Genomic DNA, 12,583 nt, shown 5'->3' with positions numbered 1-12,583 from the left:
CAAGTGAAGCATTAAACAAATCTTCATTTACTCCAACGTTACATTGTGCCTCAATATAGTGAGCGGATTCAGGTGCTTTACCTTTGTCTGTATCATCAGTTTTACCTTTCTGCTGGTTTCTTTTCTGCTCAATTTTGTCCCATGCTAGCTTGCATGTAGAAGCATCATGTGATCCATTTCGTTTGCAGTGAATGCAATGCAGATCTGCTTTTTCTCCTTGAGAATGTCTGCCCCCCCTGCCTCTGAAGTATCTTCCTCTTCCTCTTCGTCCACCTCTTCCTCTTTTAGAATCTTGAGCATGATGCTTTTCTTTATGAGCAAGGCAAACAGTCTCTTCAGAAGATTCAGGGACTGTCTTCTTTCCAAATGCTTTCTCTCTTTCAGCAAACTTTTTCACAAGAGAGTCAAAGGTTATATCTTTAAGATTTCCATTTGCTTGTAAAGACTCAAGATAATTGGAGTAAGTAGGATAGAGTGCCTTGAGAAAAGCAATAAGAGGGATATCTAGCTCAACCTTAGTGGATTTGATATCATGCATTATGGATTTTACTTCAGATGCAAGAGCAAGAGGATCATTATTTTTCAGTTCAAGAGTGAAGAGTTTAATCACGAGCTGAACAACTTCAAGTGCAGAATGTGAGTCATAGAGTTCTTTGAGCTTCTGTAGAGCTTCAAAGGCAGTTGAATATGATGAAATATGGTGACTTACTTCTTCATTTACAGATGCTGCGATTAATGCATATGCTTTGCTGTTCTTGTTATCCCAAATGACGAGCTCTTTGTCTGATGTAGGTTGTACTGGGTCATTGTCTCCTTCTTCGACACACACTCCCTTCCACAACTCATTGAAGATAAGGGTGTGTTTTATCATTCGGGACCATTCAGGATAGTTCTCCTTGCCAGTGAGAACTATTCCTACCATAGAGATGATTGAATGCATTCTGTAAAAAAAAACTTTTGCTGATAGAAAAATATTTCTGATGGCAAAAAAATGTGCTCTTCTGGAAAAAAAACTTCTGCTGCTAAAAAAAATGATTCTGATATGAAAGTGTATTCAAAACCATCCAAAATCTGAGCAGGGATAGAATTCTGCTACGCCATTTTTATATATCATTGACCTTTGAAAGGAATGTTGATAACCAAAAAATATTCACCGTATTATATGCCATGTCCAACATGTAAAGGTAATATGGAAAAACAATAATACACATTTGAAGTGACATACAGTCATAGTTTAATATTTTAACACCAAAAAGGAACGCCCAACGAATATGCACAGGAAAAATACCGCAGCCATCATTTCAAAATCTATTGAAATCACCAGGATTTCATTTTATGCTCGGCCCTTTCTCTCAGATGACGGTTTTAATACCTGCGAAAAACTGTTACATCGTTGACTGAAGAAAAAATAATACTGCGCCACCATTCGATTTGAAAATTATGCTTCTAGATCTGCAGACAACCTTGACTTCAAATGACGTGTTCACCAAGAATACGGGTTCGGTAAGCGAAGGTGAGGATACATGATGACCAAGCCACCGCCTTCAACCGTGTCAATCTTGTGATTCACGGATTCAGGAACGTTTCAATACCTATTACGAACTTGACATTCCACAGTTCAATGGGAATTGTGGAGCCAATCCAAACGAGGTGTACGAGGAAGTGGAGCCACTCTGCAGTGCACCCAGATTCATAAAACCATCAATCAGAATAGTTTCGACAAACCCAATCTTTTTTCAGCGAACCAGCAAAAACATGTGGTGACGGTATTGAGAACTCTCCATATGTTTTTCAAAATGAGAGAAAACAAGCTGTGCAACTATGTTTGCACTAAGAAACTCGACTCAGAGTCTGCGGGGGTGGAGTCCAAATATAAGATGGCTATACTAAAGAGCTCGGATGGCGAAATGTTCGAATTGGAGAAGCCTGTGGCATTGATGTCCAATGTTCTGAAGTTGTCGATTGAGATTGACGAGAGAGATGGGATAACCACTCTCATTTCTATGGTGAGCGTGGACGTTTCAAGCAAAATTCGGAAATTGGTTAAGGAGTTCTGCGAATTCCATCATTCCCACAGTGCAGCAGCCGCCGATAGTGTGGAAAGATCAAAGATCACGTCAACATAATACTGGCTAATCTTCCGCTGGTTATACCCCGGAAAAGGGCAGACGGAAACCAAGCTACTTTCTATGAACACGGTTTCTGGGTTGAGTTCAAAGCATTCAAACGGATGGTCAGTGGTCAGAGAATATGTCAGGCGCAGGCTTGGGTTGAAACGCATAGCAAAATTGAATTCACACACAACGAATATACTAAACAATGACTGAGATTTCACAAGGATATGATAGACATGTCAACCTGCAGAACATGGGCAGGATATGAGCAGAATATGTAGAGGGAGTTACAAGGAAAAAAAAGCTAAAAAGGAGTTGTCTCTGATACCATGTCAGGCCAGGCAGTAACTCTCCAAGGGCAGAAAAACTGATTGGTATTTTATTCCATAGGTAGGCTATTGTTATATACAATTGGGAGTGATTGTTCAGTTCATCTCCCGATGACTGTTCACATTCCTAATTTATTTATTTACACAAATTCCCCAATCACGAAGATTAGGTGTCAACAATCTTTGATATATCAGACCTTCGATATTCCTTCGTAAGGCTTCAATCCTTGAACTTCAGCAGACCATGTCTTTTGATCCAAGAGTCCATTTTTGGACTTCCACATATTGTTGGAAAGCTTGTTCAGAGAACTTTCTAATGGAGAGTGTCTCATTTAGGCTTTGAGTCCTTCTACTACTTAGGAAATGACTACAAAATTCTCTTCTCATTTACTCTTTAGACAACTAGAAACACATTTTGCAGCAAGTGACAACATTGGCTCCAATTGGGGATAGTGCCTTGCTGGCAAGGTGCTGAGAACCTGTAGACTAGTAGACTTCACCATTGCGCATGGAGTCAAAAAAGTATCGAACCTACAAAACCATAAAATATCCATGGAACTTTATTTATTGGGACTTCTTTCCTCATAAAATGGAAATGCAAAACTACAAACTCTAGAAACTGGAAATTAAACACTCACATAGTGAGATATTTATATACAGCTCTTGCTTAGGCATAGAGCTCAATTCACCTAATTGAGGTCAACCTTCCAATGATACCATCCCAACATCTAAGTACTAGACCTTATGCCATTGTTCTCTTGGAAGTCAACAACTAAAACAGGCATTCACCACTTCCCCCAAACTAATATTTGGTTCTCAACTATTTTAATCTCCCCCATGAACCTTCTAGTTGGGCTTGGAATTGATATATAGGCCAAAGAAATATGTTTACAATAAGATTCAAAAAATGGAGTCAAAAAAATGAGAGATCTTCAACCCACACTTCCATTGCTCACTCGATATAGGGAATGTAAAAATTGTCGTACCCAGGGAAAAGTATTTTGATTCATTCCCCGGTGTTACAAATCCGTTTGGGCACATCACTCCCATCATTCAAATCAGTACTATTGGGGCTCATCAAACCCTAATTCAGTTGCTACATGCCCTAGAAAAGTCAACACTTTGAATGCCTCCTTCCCTGAGAGTTTCTTGGCCTGAAGCCCTCCAGAAATGCCTCCTTGAGGGACCAGTGCAGCCTTGGTCAAGGGTAAGTGCACTTCAGTGCAGGTAGGACCATGTCAGGGTGCTTTCCAGAGCACTTAGGCCCACTTTGACCTGCATTGGGCGAGATTGAGCGAAATCATTATAGGGTTCTAGGAATATTCTTACCTTTTGGAGCCATCTAGAAGATTCCCACACTTATCATCTCGTATGAGATCGAAATTGGATAGGGAATGAGTTAAGTAAACTCCTCTCCTCTCATCCCTTCCTCCATGGAAACTAACTATAAGTTTGGAAGGCCTTTCAATACCATCATTTATGACCAAACCTCCTCCATTTGCCTATAAATCGAGCACTCATCTAAGTGATCAGGGGATGGACTTTGAGTATATGTAAGCAAATATTGTTGGTGTGAGGTTTGAGATTGTAAACAAGTATTGTTATGTTGCCAAAGTGTTGCGCTTTTGATGTGATGTTGGTTGGAACCCATGCTCAAAGAGTGACAATGGATCGGACTTCATGGTTGTAATTCTTCCTTCTACTTAATAAAGTTGTTTACATTTTTTCCCATATTCTTTTCTTTATATGTGATGATTATATGTGTAAATTCTTTCGATTCCATTTGCTTATAGTAGATAGATCCCTTTCTTTTATTGGTTTTTGTCCTCTGTTTATGATTGCAGGTACTTGTCGAGCAAGTTAACTTCGAGAAGGAGTGATCGGAGCCAAAAAAAGAAGACAAAGGGAAGCAAAAGATAACAAGTAGGTCCCTTGTCTTATTTATCTTCTATAGAAAAAGGTTAAGCACTTTAAATTTGTTGTTCTAGGTGTAGCTATCCACCTAGGGAAATTGTGTTTATCCATAGATGTAAAATTCCACATAGCAAATTGGTGACTCCGCTAGGGAAAGATCATCATTCCGTGTAGTTTACCTTCATCCTAGTACACCCTAGTAGACTTTACTTGCTTCCATTGATCTTGTTTTAGCCCTTTTTGAAGTATTTTTTGGTAAAAATTGTGCGTGCAAGTCCCTAGGATGGCCTCTCTCACACCAGCACAGGTTTAGTCAAGAGACAGAGTGCTGTAGAGCACCCTTGGCTTGGGGATAGTGCTCTGAAGTGCACTTTCTCCCATTCAAGGCTGCACTAATCCCCCTTCGGTCAAAAATCCCACCTTTGGCTTGATTTTTCCCAAATTTCCTGCTATTTTTGCTTGTTGAAAGATCAATGATGCTTGTGTCTCTGAAATCAATTTGTGTTTCCTTTCCTAGCCCTAATTTGGCCTTGATTGTTTAGTGTTTCTTAAATTATTTCTTTATCACTATCAATTCATTCTCAAAGTTAGATTATAGTCGATTAGTCTTTGCTCAAAAGAAAGTGTCGTAAAAGTCTTCATTTCTTTTGAAAAGGAACTGTCGTAAAGTCTTCATTCTTGCAAAAGGATTGATTGATTGTATGTGCATTAGTTTCCTTTTGTTCATCTCAACATTAAGGGAATTGAAAAGAAAAACTTTCATCGTGCATTGAAAAATTTTGTGTGTGCTCATAGGAATAGTTTAAGGAAATTGCATTAGATGTGTTCTTTGTTCTTTGATTACAAGAATCTAATTGCTCTATCCTTACTATCTAAGGTTTTCATTGTTAAAATTGAATGAAAAGGATGCTTATAATATTAGTTGCATTCTAGGAATTTCAAATACATCACATGGTGAACCTTGAAAGGCAAATTTTTAATCAAGATCAACTTAAAATTAACATCAATTAATCTAATGGAGCATTGTCACCTAACACAAAACATTTAGAGGTTCTAGGCTAGAGATGTGTTCTGGCATCATAAAACATAGCAGCTGTCGCTAACTTGTCTATGATACATTCTGAGTGTGATACCTCATTCCACATACGTGAGTATATTGTAGCTCATCCATGTACCTTCAGGTATATAGGGCGGTGTTACAGTACGTAAAGTATAAAGGAATGCTCTCACTATGCGGTTTCACATTAGATAGCACTAACACAGATTGGGCCTCCACGTACTTTCGGGTATATATGAGAGGACTACATTAGGTTGCTATCCATCCTTAGGTAACCAAGTCAGCCACCTTGTACACTGTGATACACTGAACACAACATTCGGGGAGATTTCCTGCACGTATGTTAAGTCCTTGGTTTACTAAGGTAGTATATTGCAGTTCACAGTTGCTTGGTAATTCTTTTGCCTAGATTATCCCTGTTTTGTTTTGTTCTATTATTTTGATTAAAATAAAATTAATTGATCATATATAACATCCTCCATGCTCACTCCTTGGTTGATATTAGGTTGAGACATATGGCAACAACTTCGGAGTCCACCGATCAAGGAATTCCTTTTGATGGGAATCCTAGTCCTTTTCCTCCTTTCGGAAATATTGGTTCTCCTTATATGGATACATTGTCCCTTCTGATATTTACCATTGGCTTTCCAGTATGGTTTTTTTCAACCTCCTTGGTTCAGAATGTCGTGATTTCTCCGCAATCGAGTACTCCTCCAACTAGAAAAAATCAACCTCCAGTTGATCCTATAGTTGACCCTTTCCCTTCTTCCTCGGTTGCTTCTTCCCCCCCTTCTTCCTCTTCGCCTGGTGAAAGTATTGGTACTAGTAACCAGGTGGCTAAGAAGAAGAAGAAAGGGAAGAAGAAGAAGAAGAAAATTTAGCAAGGGGGCAACCAAGCAACCATTGCTTTGAAAGCAACTTCTGATGAGAAACCATCCAATAAGCCTCACAAACTTTGATATCCATGCAAACTTTGTACGGGAGACCATCTTCTTCGAAATTTTCCTGATATTCCTCAGATCTTTGAAGAATGGTCTTCTCGTTCACATCGTCCTGTGTCATCAACTTTTAGAGATCATGCTAGTGACACACCATCAACTAGTGGTAGTAAAGTTCATGGAAAGAAGGGTAAAGTTAAGTTTCCCTGTAGGTTATGGGAAGGAATCACCCCATTCACCTTTGTCCCTATCTGGATGAAGCCCAAAAAGTGTTGGATAATTGTCCTGCTTCTCCGCAAAGACTTCCATATGGTTATAGGAGACTCTCCCTTAATCCTTCACTAGTTGATAAAGTGACTAACCCAAATCAACCGTCGGTCGAACCCACTCTCTCTGAATGTGAATCTAATGATTTTATACCTAGCCCATCATACATTTCCCGTAGAAAGCAATTATGATACCACTCAGGTTTTTTTCGTTTCTTCAGATTCCAATGAGCTTGGAGGCAAACCTCTTGTTCCATCAAGACAGGAGGAAAATCCTCCCATTCTCGTAACTCAAGGGGTTAATTCTCCCGTTTATATGGTACCCCCTCCAAGTAGTCTGGTCACTTCCTTCGATTGGAATCGACTGACAGGATGTTGTCTTCCTTCTTCTATCCCTTTCCAGATCATAGTACAGGTTTGTAATATGATTGTACCTGGCACTATTATAGAAGAAGGTGCATCTGTGAGTATCCTTTCCTCCACTGCTTGGCAAGCGCTTAGTTTTCCGCCACTTGTGCCAATTACCTAGAATCTGTTGCCTTTTAACAGAGGAACCAATCAACCATTAGGGATCCTTCCTCAATTTCCTATTACTTTGGGAGAAAAATTTGTTTATCTCAATGTGATGGTAGTCCTAGGCCCTTTAGATTACAATTTACTTCTTGGGCGCAACTATGTTTATGACATGGGAGCTATTGTTTCAACACTCTTTCGAGTGATGTGTTTCTCACATGAAGGAAAAATTGTCACCATTGACCAGCTTTCATTTCCTGGTCCAAATACGGCTTCCAGTCAACCATCTGCCCTAAATGTTCCTTTTGTCCCAATGGTATCTTTCCTGCCACGGGTCAATTATGTGGCAACCCGTTCCATGCCTACATCAACTGACGATCAATTCTGTGATGTTATGCATTATGTACTGGAGGCATTGGAACCAGATCTCTCTAATGAATTACTTGCTATGTATCCCTTCCATATCATTGTTCTTCCATCTGATGAGAACCTCTTGAAAGTCATGACCTCTTATGGGTCGTGATCAAGGAATTATGAGGATAGTTCCAGGTCTTGTGTCAACCTCATTAAAAAATGAAACAAAGGGCATGAGGATAGTTCTTTTACTATGTCAACCTCATTAAAAAATGAAACAGGTCCATGAGCATAGTTCCTTGTCTTGTGTCAAGCTCGTTAAAAAATGAAACAAGGAATATGAGCATAGTTCGTTGTCTTGTGTCAAGCTCATTAAAAACGAAACAAGGAATATGAGGATAGTTCCTGGTCTTGTGTCAACATCAGTAAAAATTGAAACAAGGAATATGAGGATAGTTCTTGGTCTTGTGTCAACCTCATTAAAAAATAAAACAAAGGGTATGAGCATAGTTCCTTGTCTTCTGTCAAGCTCATTAAAAACTGAAACAAGGAATATGAGCATAGTTCCTTGTCCTGTGTCAAGCTCGTTAAAAAATGAAACAAGGAATATGAGGATAGTTATTTTACTGTGTCAACCGTATTAAAAAATGAAACAGGTCCCAGAGCATAGTTCCTTGTCTTGTGTCAAGCTCGTTAAAAAATGAAACAAGGAATTAGGGAAGAGTTCCTTGTCTTCTGTTAAGCTCATTAGAAAATGAAACAAGGTCCCCTGGAGCAAAGTTCCAATTCAAGTCTTTGAGTAGATCTCATAAAATCCCAGTTGAGTCTTTCACTTGATCTGGTAAATAAACCTTCATTCCATCCACCTGATTGCCACAAGTATTCTACTTAGGTGAATGTAATGAAGCTTGGGGGGCATGCAGCAAGAGTCAATTCATCATGTTGGGGGCATGTAAACCAATCTCAAGCATAGTTTTTCGTTTAAATCTTGTGTAAACATGAAACTGAATCCAAGCATAGCTTTTCATTTCAAGCTTGTGTAAACATGAAACTGAATCCAAGCATAGTTCCCTATGGTTCATGCTTGTGTAAAAATGAACCAATCTCCATTTTAACCCTCGTGATTGCCATTCTATCAACCTCTTCCGTCATATGAGCCTTGGTTTTTCTCCTTCCATCATCACTATCTGCTTGGCCAATCATACGCTTTCACTTGATTGTTTTTCGCTTTCTGAGGAATAGTTGCAATGAGTGGTCTTATTAACCAGCCTCTTCACATAAATCAACATGTTTTGGGAAGTTCCAACATCACCGGAACCAGTTGCTATCCTAGACACCACTCGTTCCTCTAACTGGATTCCTCTTTAAGCTCTTTTCAGACTCTCGAAATATGAAAATATTGTCGAGCACTTGTCCTTTTCAGCTCGTAAATGGATTGAAAACGACATCTACTCAGTATAAGTTTAACCATTTTCTAGACTGAGATAGACTATTTACAAAAAAGGAATACGTTGATCAAACATGGTCAATAGGTTCCATCTCATATTATTTTACGCTTTTTTGGACTTGAGATACAAACTTACGAAAAATAACATGTGGAGTTTTCTTTTTGTCCCTTTTCAAACTCTCTAAACATGAAAAGGACCGAGTTATCATTGTTGTTAACTCGTTAAAACATCAAATAGCGACAAACTTGTCCATCATGAAAAGACCGAGTTTCACCTTTGCTAGACTCGTTAAAACATCACATAGCAATGGATTCACCTGAAGAGTGGAATTATACAACAAGAATATGTTATCCTCCTCAAGCTTTATAAAAAATAGAGAGGTACTGGTCAATAATGACTGGGGAAAATGGAAAAGGGGTAAACCACTTTATGGTAACAGGTCGCTCCTGAACATGACACTTTCACTTCATTATTGTGACTACTTGTGTTGGGTTATCTGCTTGATGGTCATCATACCTTGGTCTATCATACCATCCATTACTTTGGTTTTGGGTCAATTCTGCCAATTCATTCAGTGTCGCCAACATGTTCAAGAGAAGTCACTTAGTTAAATTCATCCTTTGCAATACTCATAAACCTTCATTTTGATGACCTCCATTCCTGAACCTTGTGTCATCGGTCACATTTTGTCTCCAAAAATCATTACACTCGTTTCGTATCGTTGATGTGGGATACATCAAGGCCCTCCTGCGACAAGTCACTTCTTGTCGACATCAACACATTATCCAAGAAGTTGACTTAGAAACACCCTTTCAGTACCTTGGGGTTTGCAGACATCAATGGAAAGTTTCTCACTTTCGACGATAGGTTGACATCACTGGCCTTCGACTGAAAGACTTTGTATGGTGTTCAACATCAAAACATTTATTCACACCATGCAAAATGTACTGCAGTACCTTGAGGATCATTATCATTATCGGTGATTTCTCTCATGTCTGTTAATAGCTTACATCATTGGCTACTAATCAGACGGTGTCTTCCCATGTTCGACTTCAGATCACATATTCACATGGTTAGACTTGTACTTGAGCGAATGATTGAACGAGATAGAAGACCTCAGATCTAGTTTCATCCATCCAGGCTGCGATTTCAGGAGAGTACTAAATCATCTGTACAATGGCTTTACACAGATGGTCATCCTATCATGGGTATATATCTATAGATGACTATCTATGTACATGTAATTTCGTTGTAGTATAGTGGTGAGTATTCCGTGGAAGGAGCTGGAAGCATGTAGCAAATCCATTCAACATGTTTTCTCTCATTATGGTTGGCAACAATCTGAAGCAGAGCAACTAGATGGCAATAAGTTAGAAATGAAAGATGGCAAATCTCATTGTGCCAAGCCACCTAAATTGGATGAACAACTATCCTCTAGGTAGGAAATATCTACTGATAAACAAAGTGGCAATCCAAAGGACTTGAGTGATAAAAAATGGAGCTCTCAATTGGTGTGGCTTAGCAATATTCTGGAGCCAACTTTACAACTCTACAAAAGGGTTCTGCCACCAAGTGACTCTGAAAATGGACCTAGCCTTGCTAGTACTCGTTCTCTTGTAGAAAGTGCTACAAGTCTGCATTAGAGTACTCTTGGAATGCAAGAATGGAGCTTGGGGGATCTTACTCTGGGTCTTTATCTTCTCTCTCTTCGTCATGCTTCTGAAATGGCAGTTGATAATATCAGGGGTGAATAGATCTTCTCTGACTATGTGGTTTAGGATCTTATATATCATGTAGAACTAGAAAAAAGTGCTTAAATGAAAGATGTTGTAGGTTTTGCACGTAACAGCATGCTTCGAGAAAGTAATGTTTTGAAGTTTGTAAGCAATTCAAATGTGATGCGACCTGGATATTATATTGGAGTTGACATTCGCAATAAGTTGGTAGTACTTGGTATCCATGGAACACACACAGTCCATGACATTGTTACAGATATGGTTTCTATGAGCAACCAGGAAGTCTCTTTTGATAGATTTCAAGTTCATTTTGGGACAACTGAAGCTGCATGTTGGTTTTTTTTGCCATGAGATGGAGACCTTAAGGAAGTGCCTTGAAATGCACAAGGGTTTTGGATTAAGATTGGTAGGGCATTCACTTGGAGGAGCTGCAGTAGCATTTCTAGCAATAATGCTTAGTAAAAGATCAGAAAAAGAGTTAGGTTTTAGTCCTGATATTGTATCTGCTGTTGGAATTGCAACTCCACCTTGTACCTCGAAAGAACTTGCAGAAGATTGTCTTGACTTTGTCACCACAATGGTGTTGCAAGATGATGCTATCCCAAGGATGAGTGGGGTGTCATTCGCGAGGTTACGAAATGAAATGCTTCTTACTAATTGGACAAGCCTCTTGGAGAGAGAAGAGCGGAAGGGTGTTGCAGATCTTGTAGTAAATACAATGCAGGCATTGTCATCTGCACAAGATGCAGCCTGTAAATATGTTGCGTATGCAAGATTAAGTAGTGTAAATGACTTAGGTGATAAAAGTAAGAAAGAAACTGCGGGATCTGAAGTAACTTGCAATAAAATCCTATGTGGACTATCTTTGGACAAAGGGGATCCAAACCCATTGGCTCTAAAACCAATTGAAATTGCAGAAGAAGAATTGTTTGCTCCTGGAACTCTCTTCCATATTCGTGGCAGGTGTGTTTCCATTGTAGTCAAAGAAACATCCAAAGAGAAACAAGATGAGAATGGGCCTCCTGTTGAGTCGACAGATCATTAATGGCAAGTATTCCAATTGGATCATTATCCTTCAAGAATTCAATCTCAAAAGTGTCACACTTGAGAGTAAGAAAGGTTTAGCCCTTGCTGAATTCATTTTTGAATTTCCCACTCGTGCAATATATCCACCGGTAGATGATGATCTTCCGGATGAACACTTGTTCGCCATTACCTCATATGACCCTTGGTATGGTGACATCCTTACCTACCTATGAACCCATAAATTTTCCCCCACCTCACTCATGATGATCGAAGACGTATTCGACATCAAGCCCCTTGTTACCTCCTCATCGGTGACAATCTATATCGTCGCAGTGTCGATACTATCCTCCATTGTTGTCTCACCCATGCTAAAGTTGAGCAAGTGCTCAATGCCTACCACAGTAGAACTTGTGGTGGTCACCTCTCCGAGATGGCCACTGCCCAAAAAATCATGTGCATCGGTTACTTCTAGCCTTCTCTCTTTAGTGATTGTATTGAGGCAATCAAACATTGTCCCAATTTCCAGTTATACGCCCCTAAGGCATGAGCTCCACCTGCTCCCCTCTATCCCATCATCACATATGATCTTTCTGTAAATGGACTATTGACTTTATGGAGTTTCGACCCCCATATTCTAATAACCACAAGTATATTATCGTGGTTGTTGACTATTTCACCAAATGGGTTGAAGCCATGCCAACGTTCAATAACACTGCAACTACTACAACCCTCTTTTTCTTTAACCATGTTATCGCTCGATTTGGGGTTCCAAAACAATTGGTCTCTGACCATGGCTGACACTTTGAAGATGAGATATGGTGTGATATATCCTCTATTGTAGCCTTTGAATGCCAATATTCGTCATCTTATTACCCCTAAGGCGATGGC

General features: G+C 39.4%; 1 pseudogene; it reads left to right on the top strand.

Moving 5' to 3' along the window:
* Positions 1 to 1,877: 1,877 nt before the first annotated feature.
* Positions 1,878 to 11,714, top strand: LOC149219453 (uncharacterized; annotated as a pseudogene).
* The last annotated feature ends 869 nt before the right edge of the window (positions 11,715 to 12,583 follow it).

The sequence above is a fragment of the Pinus tabuliformis genome, chromosome Q (assembly GCF_031772625.1).
Source record: "Pinus tabuliformis cultivar Carrire ecotype Pingquan chromosome Q, CPIR1, whole genome shotgun sequence".
NCBI classification, from domain to species: Eukaryota; Viridiplantae; Streptophyta; class Pinopsida; order Pinales; family Pinaceae; genus Pinus; species Pinus tabuliformis.
This window is presented reverse-complemented; position numbering and strand designations above follow the sequence as displayed.